Genomic DNA, 14,913 nt, shown 5'->3' on the forward strand with positions numbered 1-14,913 from the left:
AGGCCGTCACCTCCAGAGGACAGTACTGCATATATGCAGGTACTATCAAGGGCAGCTACGTTCCACAATGTAGCAATGCATTCAGAGCCAATAGAGGATGATTTCCTATTCAACACCTTGGCATCCACCCACACTTCATACCAGAGTCTGCCAATGCTCCCGGGCATGCTCAAGCACGCAAAACAGGTCTTCCAAGACCCAGTTAAAGGAAGGGCTATCATGCCTAGGTTGGAAAAAAAATACAAGCCTCCCCCAACAGACCCTGTGTTTATAACACAGCAACTTACACCAGACTCGGTGGTTGTAGGTGCAGCAAGAAAGAGGGCAAACTCTCAATCGTCAGGAGACGCACCACTGCCTGACAAAGAGAGTAGGAAGTTTGATGCAGCGGGCCAACGTGTGGCAGCACAGGCAGCCAATCAATGGCGGATCGCAAATTCACAAGCCCTGATGGCTCGCTACGACAGGGCACACTGGGATGAGATGCAACACATTATACAGCACTTGCCCAAAGAACACCAAAAACGTGCCCAACAGGTTGTGGAAGAAGGACAAGCAATATCCAACAACCAAATAAGGTCCGCATTAGACTCGGAAGACACAGCAGCACGAACAGTTTACACTTCGGTAACCATTCGCAAGCTGTGTTAAACATGCCTTTTAACCAGGAACAATTGTTTGGGCCGGAACTGGACACAGCAATTGAAAAATTAAAGAAGGACACGGACACAGCCAAAGCCATGGGCGCGCTCTACTCCCCACAGAGCAGAGGCACATTTAGAAAGCCACAATTTAGAGGGGGGTTTTGAATGCAAACACCAGAGCCTTCCACCTCGCAAACCAGACCTACCTATCAGGGACAATACCAGAGAGGAGGGTTTTGTGGCTCATACAGAGGTGGACAATTCCCAACAGGAAGGGGAAAATTCCAAACACCTAAGACAAGTCTAACCAAACAGTGACTTCAATGTCACAAAACCCCAACACTTAACACCAGTGGGAGGGAGACTTACCACATACTACCAAAACTGGACACACATAACTACGGACGCATGGGTCCTAGCCATTATCCAACATAGTTATTGCATAGAATTCATAAATTTCCCGCCAGATGTGCCCCCAAGGGCACACAATATGTCCAAACAACACTTAGACCTATTACAACTAGAGGTCCAAGCATTATTACAAAAACAAGCAATAGAGTTAGTACCCAAACATCAGAAAGGAACAGGTGTCTACTCACTATATTTCCTAATTCCAAAAAAGGACAAACGTTAAGACCTATATTAGACCTCAGAACACTGAATCTCTTCATCAAGTCAGATCACTTTCACATGGTAACACTTCAAGACGTGGTTCACTTACTAAAAAAAAGAGGACTACATGTCAACATTAGATCTCAAGGATGCCTACTTTCACATACCCATACATCCTTTCCACAGAAAATACTTAAGGTTTGTAATACACGGCGTACACTATCAATTCAAAGTGTTACCGTTCGGGATAACAACAGCCCCAAGGGTATTCACAAAATGCCTTGCAGTAGTAGCCGCTCACATAAGGAGACAGCATATGCACGTATTCCCATACTTAGACGACTGGCTAATAAAAAACAGCACTCAACAACAGTGTCTTCTTCACACGCAATACGTTATAGAAACTCTACACAAACTAGGATTTTCTATAAATTACCAGAAATCACTTCTGCAGCCATCCCAAATACAACAATACTTGGGAGCAACACTCAACACACAAAAAGCGATTGCCACTCCAAGTCCACAGAGGGTACAAGCGCTCCAAAATATAACATCAAACATACAGCCAAACCAACACTACCAAGTAAGGTTTGTAATGAAACTTCTAGGCATGATGTCTTCATGCATAGCCATTGTCCCAAACGCGAGATTACACATGCAGCCTTTACAACAGTGCCTGGCAAAACAATGGACACAGGCACAGGGTCAATTCCAAGATCTAGTGTTGATAGACCGCCAGACACACTTCTCGCTTCAATGGTGGAACCGTATAAATTTAAACAAAGGGCGGCCATTCCAGGACCCAGTGCCTCAAGATGTGATCACAACAGATGCTTCCATGATGGGGTGGGGAGCACACCTCAACAAGCACAACATACAGGGACAATGGGACAATCAACAAAAACAACTCCACATAAATCATTTAGAACTGTTAGCAGTGTTTCTAGCATTAAAAGCATTTCAACCACTAATAGCCCACAAACACATTCTTGTCAAAACCGACAACATGACAACAATGTATTATCTCAACAAACAAGGAGGGACACACTCGTCACAACTGTGTCTCTTAGCCCCAAAAATTTGGCATTGGGCAATTCACAATCACATTTGCCTAATAGCACAATACATCCCAGGCATTCAGAACCAGTTGGCCGACAATCTCAGTCGAGATCACCAGCAAACACACAAATGGGAAATTCATCCCCAGGTCCTACAGGATTACTTCCTACGCTGGGGAACACCAAATATAGACCTATTCGCAACAAAAGAAAACGCAAAATGCCAAAACTTCGCGTCCAGGTACCCACACCCTCAATCCAAGGGCAATGCGTTATGGATCAGTTGGTCAGGGATATTTGCTTACGCTTTTCCCCCTCTCCCACTCATTCCTTAACTGGTAAACAAACTAAGTCAAAACAGACTCAAACTAATTCTCATAGCACCAACCTGGGCTCGCCAACTGTGGTACACAGCCCTACTGGACCTATCTGTAGTACCTCACATCATATTACCAAACAGGCCAGACACCCGAATCCAGCATCGCTCAATCTAGCAATCCGGCTTCTGAAGTCTTAGAATTTGGGCACTTAGACCTTACACAAGAATGTATGGAGGTCATTAAACAAGCTAGAAAACCTACTACAAGACATTGTTACGCAAACAAATGGAAAAGATTTGTTCATTACTGCCACAATAATCAAATTCAACCACTACATGCTTCCGCAAAGGACATTGTAAGCTACTTATTACACTTACAAAAGTCTAAGCTAGCATTCTCTTCAATTTAAATACATCTCACAGCAATATCTGCCTATCTGCAGATTACACATTCAACATCGCTTTTTAGAATCCCAGTCCTCAAAGCATTTATGGAGGGATTAAAAAGAATCCTACCCGAGGGGAGGAGCCAAAATGGCGGCCGGGACGGGAGCCTAGAATCTGAGCTCCGGCCCATGCCCTCAAAAAAGTATCCTGGGGGTGCGGGCGTGAGGGGGGCCGGCGCGGACATCCAGCGACCCCCAGGACTTGTGTGTGTCTGCCCGCGCTGCACCGCGGAGGCAGGGACTCCCACCTGTCCGGGTGGGGGTGAAGGTAACAGTGGAGGCCGCCTGTGCGAGGTGAGGCAGGCCCTGTGGAGTGCGGACGGTGCCGGACCGGGTTTTTTTTCTTCCCCCCCACCTCTGGCATTGGATGTTCTGGACTGTCACGTCTCCCCTCCCCCTGTGCTTAATGAGGGTGGGGGCGCGGCGTGAGGCGGCGCGGGGAGAGAGGGGAAGGCCCGGGGCCCCCTGGGCGGACTGGAGCAGCCACCCTGTAAACCGCCAGCAGCTGCTAGACTCAAAACCTAATGGAGTATGGAATCTCCTGTTAGCAGATCGGAGCGGCTGTCCAGCAGAGGGACAGGGCATCCAGCATAAGGATCGTGCAATACTTCAATTTGCAGCTCCTCCTAGGGGGATCAAAGTGGGTCCACGGCCCCTGAGGGCTGGACAAGACCCGCCCCCCCGGGAGTACTGTGAGCGAGGGGCGCCTGCGGGTTGCCTGGAACTGTGGCCGCCCCCTGACCCCCCTGATCGTTGCGAGCGGCGGACTGGGCTGGCTGTGGCGCAAGGGGAAGTTCGACTGGCTGCCCTCAAAGGCCACACTTGAGTCCTGCACTACTCAGCAGGTGCACAAATACACAGCCCCGCTCATAGCGAGCTGCTCACCCGACGCACATCATGGCTGCAAGAAACAAATCCACGAAAAGCCAGGACTGTCTCACCCAGGGGCAGTCAATAAGTGACCAGCAGTTAGCACCAGCTTTACAAGCACTGGAAATCACTCTGCAAGCCCACTCCACTCAGTTCGAAAAAGTTCTGCAAGCAATTATGGACACTAAAACTTCCCTGGAGAACAGGATTGACTCAGTGTCACAAGACCTAAACTTGCTAAGAGTGGATCATCGTAATTTAGCGGAGACGGTGAAGTCAGCAGAGGCGGAGCTAAAAGAATTGAACCCTTCGGTCTTGGCTAATCAAAAACAAATGCAACGGCTGGATGCAGAGGTAAAAACACTTTGGCGCCGCACCGAAGAGGCGGAAGGCAGATCCCGGAGAAACAGCGGACGCTTTATAGGATTTCCTGAAAAGTCAGCAGAGCAGAGTACAGAAATATTCCTGGAGCAATGGCTGATCAAGGAAGTGCTAAACGGGACCCCGTCAAAATTCTTTTCTGTGTGAAGAGTACACAGGATACCGGGGAGACCCCCGGGCCAGCCACCAAGACCTCTGATAGCGAGATTCTTAAATTATAGGGACTGCGATCTTATCTTGCAGCTATTCCGCAGCAAAGGCCCATTCAGACACGAAGATCCAGAAATCAACGCTTACCCAGACTTCACACAGGAAGTGCAAAGACAGCGCAACTCATTTGTAAGGGTCAAACAACGCCTCCGAGAACACAACATCAAATATGCACTGCTGTTTCCCGCAAAGATAAGAGTAACATCGGATGAACGCACCCATGTATTCACCTCCACCGAGGATGCTTGGACGTGGCTGCATGCTAAAGGCCTGGCGCGATCCCAATCCGGAACGGAGGAAAGAGAGGAATGGTTGACCGCCCCAATGCGGAAGCGCTCCAAGAGAAGGCCCAAAGGCCAGCCCACTGAGGAACAGGCAGCAGAGGAAAGGGCAAAAGCCCTGAGGGCCACTCTGTTGCACACGCAAAACACCTTTGCAGCTCTGAGGGAGATCCCAGCGGACAGCCCAGAATCCGACTCAATCAGCTCGGCATCCGTGCTCACGGACTCACCTACGGGGCCGAAACTCACTCCTCGAGCTGCGGACGAACTGTAGACGAGGGTTGCCGCCCGATTTCCTTCCCCCCTCTGGCCCCCTCCCCCCGGCCGCGGGGTGGGGGCGCAACCTGGCTGTGAGGCCTGTGGCGAATCCACACCTGCCTGCGTGCTGGGGAATGCCGCCGCAGGCTCTGAACAACTTTGACTATATCATTGACGGTATTGTTTGGTTCTGGTGGCCGGGTGGGTGAGGTGGGGGGGGTCCGGGGGTGCCTAGAAGCACAGGCAGCCCAAGGCTGTGGAAAGATCTGGGCCCTATATACGGGCCACATCTGGTCACTAATATGGCTGCCCCACAGGTATTCGAATGGACACCAAGTTTGCTGTGTGTTAGCGGGATTCGTAGTTTGTTATTAGTTAATAGTTTTATATGGGGTGTGAGTGGGAACAACAGTTAAGCTGAACTCAAAAGGTCAATACAAAATACAGGAAATACTGCTAGCACTGACACATAGGAGGGCACATTTAATTGAGCTGGAGGGGACCCGCGCGGATATAGCTAATGACGTAAGGAGGTGGGTAGGTGCTATACATACAATGTGAAATGGCGCTAAGTGCAAACCTCTCTGTGCACCAATATGATATAATTACGTGGAACGTAAGAGGGTTGGGGGCTCCAAGCAAAAGATATCGGGTATATGATCGCCTTAAATGACAGGGCGCACATATAGCTATCCTGCAGGAGACACACTGCCTGGAATCTGACCTATGTGACCTGCGCGGAAGATGGGGTGGGGAGGTGGTGGGTACAACGTTCTCGGCATACACCAGGGGAGTGCTGATTTGGATAGCTGGCGGGGTTCCCTTTGTTATAACTCACCAGACGATTGATAAAGGGGGCAGATATGTGGTACTAGAGGGGGTCCTGGACGGGAGGCAGTTGTCAATAGTCGGCGTCTACGCCCCTAACAGTGCTATAGTTGAATTTCTAGGTACGCTCACCCCAGCATTATTGGTGAACCCTGAAGCCCCAGCTATATGGGGAGGTGATTTCAATAGTATCCCAAATGCAGAACTAGACAGGTCCAACAGTACCTTAAAAGCAACTCCAAATAAAACAGCTAGAAGCCCCCTGCTCGGTTGGGCGGCGGATATGAGCATATTCGACTTATGGTGCACAAAATACCCCCAACAGAGGGAATACTCATTCTACTCAATACCTCATAAGGTACACACAAGAATAGATATTATGTGGGGGACCCGGGATATCTGCGCCCTGATAAATAAGTCAGAATACTTGTCCAAAACATTATCCGATCATTCTCCACTGAGAATAACTCTGAACTGGGGCAGGAGACGCTCGCAGATCCCCACCTGGCGAATGCAGGGGGAGGCCCTTCAGGACCAAGCGTTCAGAGAAGGACTAAATGCAGCGGTGAAGCAGTACTGGGAAATAAATAAGGAATCAACCAGCTCCAGAGCATTGGAATGGGAGGCACACAAGGTCGTAGTTAGAGGGTATTGCATCTCAACCAGCTGGGGAGTCAGGCGCACGCTGCATGCGGAAATAAATAAACTAGAGAAGGAACTGGGAGAATTGGAAAAAGCAGTGGCAAACTAAGTGGTCCCCTATATAACACTGAAAGAGGCACGAACGAAATATAATGAAGCAGACTTTCGCCTCCGAAAACACGACCATAAATACCGCTTAATGCGACTGCACGCGGAGGGTGATAGGTCTGGTAGGATGCTGGCGTGGATTCTCCGCGAGAACCGGCAGCACTCCCCGATCGGGTCCATAAAGGGGCACACGGGTAAAATGTTCACCGCGCAGGAAGAAATTAATGGGGCTTTTAGAGAGTACTACACTAATTTATACACCAAACGTACAACATGCACCCCCCTGCAACTGCGGTCCTTTCTGGAGGGCTCCCCAATGGCACAAATATCGCTAACAGATAGGCAGCTACTAGAGGCTCCACTAACAATGGAAGAAATAGACAGGGCGGTGCTGCAGATGCCCAGGAATAAAGCCCCAGGCACAGACGGACTCCCAATAGAATACTACTCCACATGCTCGACACACCTGAAAACACACTTGCTGAAAGTGTTTGAGGAGGCATGGATCAATAAAACCCTACCTCCTACATTAAGAGAGGCAATGGTGGTGGTCCTCCCCAAACAAGGGCGAGACCCCACTGATGTTAAATCCTACAGGCCATTTTCTCTCCTGAACTTAGACTGTAAAATATTAGGCAAGATCCTGGCCAACAGGCTTGCCCCCCTAATGGACACTTTGATACATGAAGACCAAAACGGCTTCATCCCAAAACTCAATACCTTCTTAAATATCCGCAGGCTTCTAGGAGTACTGCGGGACACTCCCCTGGAGGCTCATGATGAGATGGTATTATCGTTAGATATCGAGAAGGCATTTGACACCCTAGAGTGGGACTTCCTGTTTGCCACAATGCAGGGCATGGGAATAGGGCCTAATTTTATACAGTGGGTACAGACACTGTACACCAAACCACAAGCCAGGGTAAAAACAGGCGGGGTCATATCAGATAGATTCCTAATTACAAGGGGCACCAGACAGGGCTGACCCTTGTCCCCCCTGTTGTTCGCCATAGCAATGGAGCCGTTGGCCACCCAAATACGTGCTACACAGGGGAGACGGGGGTGATCAGGAGTGGGCTGTACCACAGTATATTGTTGTATGCAGATGATGCGTTAATATACGTGCGAAATGGGCCTGAGACAATTCCTTTAGTAATGTCACTACTAACTAAGTACGGGGACTTATCGGGGTTGGTGGTGAATTGGGACAAATCATGTTATTTCTGTTAACTAGATGGTCCCCGGCAAGACAAGAGAATGCCACAGCAGGCCGTTTGAAATGGTGCTTTGACACTTTCAAATACCTGGGGTTACATATATACCACAAAAACGAAGACCTCAGACACGGGAATCTAGGGAGAGCGTTAACCTCCATGAAGGGGCGCTAAGATTCTGGACCAAACTTCCACTGTCGCCCCTGGGCAGGGTGGCGGTGGCAAACATGCTGCTGCTGCCTAGGTTACTATATTACTTCGCGGCGCTGCCTCTCTGGGTCCCCAGGAGTTTTTTCAAAGGTCTGAATACAGTTTTACTGCAATTAATATGGGGAGGCGGCAGGACAAGGGTTGCACTCACCACCCTGCAGCGCCCGCTTGATGCGGGCGGGCTGGGAGCCCCTAACTTCGAACTGTATTATGCGGCTGCACAACTACAGTGGATACTGAACTGGTTGCACAGGCCAACACAGGCGGAGTCCAAATGGCTTCTGGCGCGGCTGAACGGGGCACCACTGATTACATGGTTAATGAATAAGACACCAAGGGGGGCCCCCGGTAACACGCTTATGGAGGTAGCGCAATCATGCTGGCAAAGATACATACAAAAGGGCCATAAAACACTCCCATACTCGCCACTCCTAGCATTAGGATCGATCCCGGGCTGTGCTAATGCGGTGGGCTTGCACTCACTCAAGACATGGACCGAGGCTGGGATAACAACGGTTGGGGACTGCTTCGAAGACGGGAAATTGATGACATTCGAAGCTATCCAAGCCCTAACAGCAGTGAACCCCGGGCAATTCCTGTCCTATTATGCAATAACCCACCTGATTTAAAAGACGTGGGCTGCGGGGGACGCGGAACCTGAGAGCTCCCCCACACTACACCACATGTTGCATTTCGACAACCAAACAAAAATACTGACAAATCTGTACAAATTTCTGAACACTCCGAGCTCAACCTAGAGAGAACAAGAGACAGGTGGAATGCAGTCCTCACTGACCCGATTCCGCAAGAGGAGTGGCTGAAAGCCCTCTACCACATCAGGGGGGTGTCCAGGAGCCCCAGGTTTCGCTACACACAATTCAATTACACGCACCAAACATACCTATCCCCAGCCAGGATACGTTGCATGTTCCCTGGGTCGACGCCCACCTGCCCGCAGTGTGGCACCTCAGAAGCGCATTTCTATCATATGGTATGGGAATGCGCTCATATATACAGGGAATGGAGAGGCTTGACAGAGGAGGTAGCGGAATTAACAGGCCTGACACTCGCAGCAAACCCCAAATCTTGCCTGCTAGGGCTGAGAGTCAGAGAAAAGAAACACAGACACTTACACAAGTTTGTAGACCTAGCATTCGTGTTATACAAAAGGCTGATCGCAATGATGATGAAGGCATCCAGGGCCCCCGATCTGAAAGCCTGGCGCTCCCTCACCCTGTGCTGGACTAGGACGGAGGCTCTGGTACTGAGCTAACTTGCATGCGCGGGACAACACCACACGGAAAAGGAAACCTGGGAAACACTGATTACCCGATTAGTTGCCAAAAACTATGAAAGGCCGCCTTGATACAGATGGAGATAACGGGAGAGTGCAGACTCGGCATACACCCATCTAGCTCCAGATCACTTAATTAAAACCTGTAACACAACCTATGGACGGGCTGGAAGCCCACCCCCTCTCCTCAGAGACCGGCATAATTAACAATTGGTGCCCGGGAAGGAACACACACACACAAACAAAACACACACATGACGCACACTACCACGCCAAACAAATAATCAGAAATAAAACGTGGCTCCTCTCCTCTCAGTATAATTAACAAGTAATATCAGGGGGCAACATCGCTCAGGTACCCCGAGATAGGATCATTGGTGCCAATCAGTACGTTTCCCCAAAGCCGAGCGGCTGTAAAATAGATATACTGCAGCAATATCTGACCTAAGTTTTGTTATGAGTAAGGTGGGGGGGATTCTAGTTTGTTTATTTTGATGTATAAGTACTGTCTGTTCTACTATTATTGATCCTGTCGTGCCTACCTCTCCTCTGCAGCTGGCGTGGAAGTAGTTCTGCAATGTAACTGTATAATCCCATCAGTGTAAACATTCAAAACTTAATAAACATACAGGGAGTGCAGAATTATTAGGCAAATGAGTATTTTGACCACATCATCCTCTTTATGCATGTTGTCTTACTCCAAGCTGTATAGGCTCGAAAGCCTACTACCAATTAAGCATATTAGGTGATGTGCATCTCTGTAATGAGAAGGGGTGTGGTCTAATGACATCAACACCCTATATCAGGTGTGCATAATTATTAGGCAACTTCCTTTCCTTTGGCAAAATGGGTCAAAAGAAGGACTTGACAGGGTCAGAAAAGTCCAAAATAGTGAGATATCTTGCAGAGGGATGCAGCACTCTTAAAATTGCAAAGCTTCTGAAGCGTGATCATCGAACAATCAAGCGTTTCATTCAAAATAGTCAACAGGGTCGCAAGAAGCGTGTGGAAAAACCAAGGCGCAAAATAACTGCCCATGAACTGAGAAAAGTCAAGCGTGCAGCTGCCACGATGCCACTTGCCACCAGTTTGGCCATATTTCAGAGCTGCAACATTACTGGAGTGCCCAAAAGCACAAGGTGTGCAATACTCCGAGACATGGCCAAGGTAAGAAAGGCTGAAAGACGACCACCACTGAACAAGACACACTAGCTGAAACGTCAAGACTGGGCCAAGAAATATCTCAAGACTGATTTTTCTAAGGTTTTATGGACTGATGAAATGAGAGTGAGTCTTGATGGGCCAGATGGATGGGCCCGTGGCTGGATTGGTAAAGGGCAGAGAGCTCCAGTCCGACTCAGACGCCAGCAAGGTGGAGGTGGAGTACTGGTTTGGGCTGGTATCATCAAAGATTAGCTTGTGGGGCCTTTTCGGGTTGAGGATGGAGTCAAGCTCAACTCCCAGTCCTACTGCCAGTTCCTGGAAGACATCTTCTTCAAGCAGTGGTACAGGAAGAAGTCTGCATCCTTCAAGAAAAACATGATTTTCATGCAGGACAATGCTCCATCACACGCGTCCAAGTACTCCACAGCGTGGCTGGCAAGAAAGGGTATAAAAGAAGGAAATCTAATGACATGGCCTCCTTGTTCACCTGATCTGAACCCCATTGAGAACCTGTGGTCCATCATCAAATGTGAGATTTACAAGGAGGGAAAACAGTACACCTCTCTGAACAGTGTCTGGGAGGCTGTGGTTGCTGCTGCACGCAATGTTGATGGTGAACAGATCAAAACACTGACAGAATCCATGGATGGCAGGCTTTTGAGTGTCCTTGCAAAGAAAGGTGGCTATATTGGTCACTGATTTGTTTTTGTTTTGTTTTTGAATGTCAGAAATGTATATTTGTGAATGTTGAGATGTTATATTGGTTTCACTGGTAATGATAAATAATTGAAATGGGTATATATTTTTTTTTGTTAAGTTGCCTAATAATTATGCACAGTGATAGTCACCTGCACACACAGATATCCCCCTAACATAGCTAAAACTAAAAACAAACTAAAAACTACTTCCAAAAATATTCAGTTTTGATATTAATGAGTTTTTTGGGTTCATTGAGAACATGGTTGTTGTTCAATAATAAAATTAATCCTCAAAAATACAACTTGCCTAATAATTCTGCACTCCCTGTATTTAAAAAAAAAAAAAAAGAATCATGACGGTGGATCCACTAAATATACATAAATCGTTTTTCTTTAATAACTCCAAAAGTAATAAACAGATTTGCACCAAATTAAAAAAAGATATCTTTCTGGACGAAGGTCTAGCTTTCTGTCAAATTGATGTAATTCCGTCCAGCGTTTCGAGCTGTAGTCATGTCTAAAATCCCTATGGGAGATTGCACGGGAAAATGCATCCCCAACCCCCTTTTCTCAGCACCTGCTTGACAATTCACCCCAAAACTTTCCAGACAGCAGCTGAGTGGCAAACTAGTTTTGAAAATTCATCAAGATAGTGGATGTATTTTTTTTCCATTGGATTTTCGTGTATCCCTCACAGAATTACACTGGGAGTCACGCTGAGAGCTACTGTGGGTCTGCAGATTGGCCCAAAAAAATATTTACACACTTTTTCCCATGAGGGATCCCTCAGAGACCTTTCCATCTGTCCTGTGGGGTCAAGATACCTCTATGCTGACCCCTTATGTCAGTTTCGTATTGCCTCACCACCACCCACCCCCTGGCCCGATACAAGAATGAAAATGGTGGGCACATCTTTCCTCTCAGGTTATGGCCAGCCAATCAGGGCCTTGCTTTAGCCCTAGATCTGCGGATCCTCCACAAGTGGATACGCATCCCTAGATATCTGTATTTCTTTTTCCTTTAATAACTGCAAACCTACTGAACGGATTTTCACCAAATCACAAAAAGCATTCTTTCTGGACCAAGGTCTAGCTTTCTGCCAAATTTGGTGTAATTGTGTTCAGGAGTTTGGGCTGTAGTCATGTCTAAATTCCCTTTGTGAAATTGCATGGGAAAAACATGTTTTGGGACCCCCTCTTTTCCTCGCCCCCTGATTGACAAACCACCCCGAACCTTTCCACACAGCAGCTAAAGTGACTTGCGTATTAGTTTTGAACATTTTGTGAAGATTCGTCAAATGGCGCTAAAGTTATAGACAAAGCAAAAAATGCTTCTCCTATGGAAATTAGATAGATAGATAGATAGATAGATAGATAGATAGATAGATAGATAGATAGATAGATAGATAGATAGATAGATAGATAGAATGAATCAACATTTTTATTATAAAATATGTCAATGAACTTTTTTCGAATTTAAACATTAATGCAATTGTATTACTTTTAAATAATTAAATTATTTTAATTTTAATGCTGTACGTAACATAAAATAAATGTTACTACATAATACATAAATATAAATTTGATACGTTAGGTATGTTTTTTAAATTTAAAAATACAAAATATTTTAACTGCATAGACTAAAAATAATTAAATATTTAATTGGAATTAATTGCATATTCTTTGTCCTACATTTAAAATGTATATTTTAGATACGTTTACATTAATACATTAAAGTATGTTTACAAAATTATTTTGAAGAATAATAAAGTTTAAATTTTTTTTTTATATTTTACCATAGTGAGATAGCCACTCTGGTGGCTGAGACCTTTGCCGGCACGTATAAAGTTGCAAGTAATAACTTTACACTTGTACTTTAGGCTCCACCGCTTGAAGGTAAACCTTCACTTTTGATTATCTATTTACTTTCAAATGATGAATAGCCAAAAGTAGGTAAAGTTACTCAAGATAGTAAGAGTAAATTTACGCGTGTAGATTTACTTGTGTATGTTTATCATTTTGAATGGTTCCCTCTATGTGTATGCTGGGCGAGTTATTGAGAGCCCAACTTTTAGCACAAATGACCCACAAACGTTTTTCCAGAGATAAGGTGGTTCCTCTGTACTGAAATTAAACTTTCTTTTCTATGCAATCTAGTTAGCCTTGTTGCTTGTATTTTTGTACCCAAATGATCTTCTCTAACAGAGCAATTTCTGCCCATACTGGACAATAGAAAAGCTGTCACGTTGGTCTTTGACAAATGGAGCAAGATATCGGAATATGTCATATCACAATGTTATGCCAAGACTATCTGCTCTCTGCCTGTAGACCCAGAGCCTATTTAACCAGGTGCAAGACTGCAGCATTAGCAAGTAACATAACTTAATGTTAATGAACTGTGCCTCAACCTGAATATCAGTCCCTTTTTTAGTTACCGTTGCTATCATTATAAAGATGGCGGATTGGTCACTAAACCTGATTAAAGCTGAAAAATATATTTCAAAGAAGTGTTACTTATATTTTTTTCTCATTCAGATTGAATTCTGTTCCCCTTTCCTACTTACAGTTACATTACTGGCTTTTAAATTGTAAAAGATTATGATGAAGATCCTGTGATGGAGAAGAAAAAAAATGTTCTGTGTAATCTGGGTTCTCCATCCTGAATACCTTCATCATACCTGAAACCGCCTGACACAGCCTCTCCTAAGCTGTCAGAGGTGGAAAGATGAAAAATTAAAGGTAGCATGAAAGCAGAATTATGGCGGAACAAGGGTGGGAGATGAACAGTGCCAGCCATCACCTCACTATGCTCTAGATGTTGCTACTGAGGGTAAATGCTTTGTGGGGACTTAGTTTAATTCCCACAGTTAGGTTCTCTGCCTTTATATTTTTCTGTTATGAGGATTGTAGACAAGAAGGGAAAGGAGAGAAAGTTCTCTTTGCGTGTGGACTGTGGCTCAGAAAAGCCTGGGTTCCTTACTAATAGCGAGGGGGCTGCTGTTTGTAGGAATGTACTTTCTGGTTCTTTTGATGTGGATATGATAGAAAGCAAGTCTGATTGACTATTGTTGTGTAGTCCTGGTGCATAACCTAAACGTTTATTTTCTAATATTTTCTTTCCTCTACATCTCGAGGCATAGTTTTGATGAACTTTGCGGCCAGGCAAGGTACAGTGTTAGTCATCGCTGCTGTGTACATGACACAGTCTGACTTGAAAGAAATGCAGGCTTAAAGGGGTTTTCAATGCAGTGACTTCATGGTTGGCATCACATGCTATATTTTCCTAGACCCTGATGAGGTTTTTGGCTGCCTTATGTATTGATGTCAGGTGGGTGTCTGCAATGCTGGAAGTATGGTGTTTCTGCTACACATTTGCGAAAGAATAAGAGCTTGGACGGCTGTTCTGATGCCAATATTAGTTATGTATGTTTTGATTGTTCAATTAAGTGAGATACCAGACATTTTTTGCCCCGACACACACATGTTTTAAGAAATGATAAAGCCAAAGCGTTTAACAGTAGATCTGGAAAAGGGAATGGATCTTTCCAGCTTCTTCTTGGAGAGTATGCTCTTGATCTTTGCTTGTTTGGTACTATTAGCAGTGATAATCAATTGGTTCTTTTTCTGGTTGACTGTGATGTAGCTAGTGATAATCCAGCAGTATAAGAAGGCTATGC

General features: G+C 46.0%; 1 protein-coding gene across 4 annotated transcripts in view; it reads left to right on the forward strand.

Annotated features, from left to right (window-relative positions):
• SPG11 (SPG11 vesicle trafficking associated, spatacsin) overlaps nucleotides 1-14,913 on the forward strand; it is a 579,875-nt gene that overhangs the window by 129,610 nt on the left and 435,352 nt on the right. The window lies entirely within an intron of this gene.

This window comes from Pleurodeles waltl, chromosome 3_1, assembly GCF_031143425.1.
Source record: "Pleurodeles waltl isolate 20211129_DDA chromosome 3_1, aPleWal1.hap1.20221129, whole genome shotgun sequence".
Lineage (NCBI taxonomy): Eukaryota > Metazoa > Chordata > Amphibia > Caudata > Salamandridae > Pleurodeles > Pleurodeles waltl.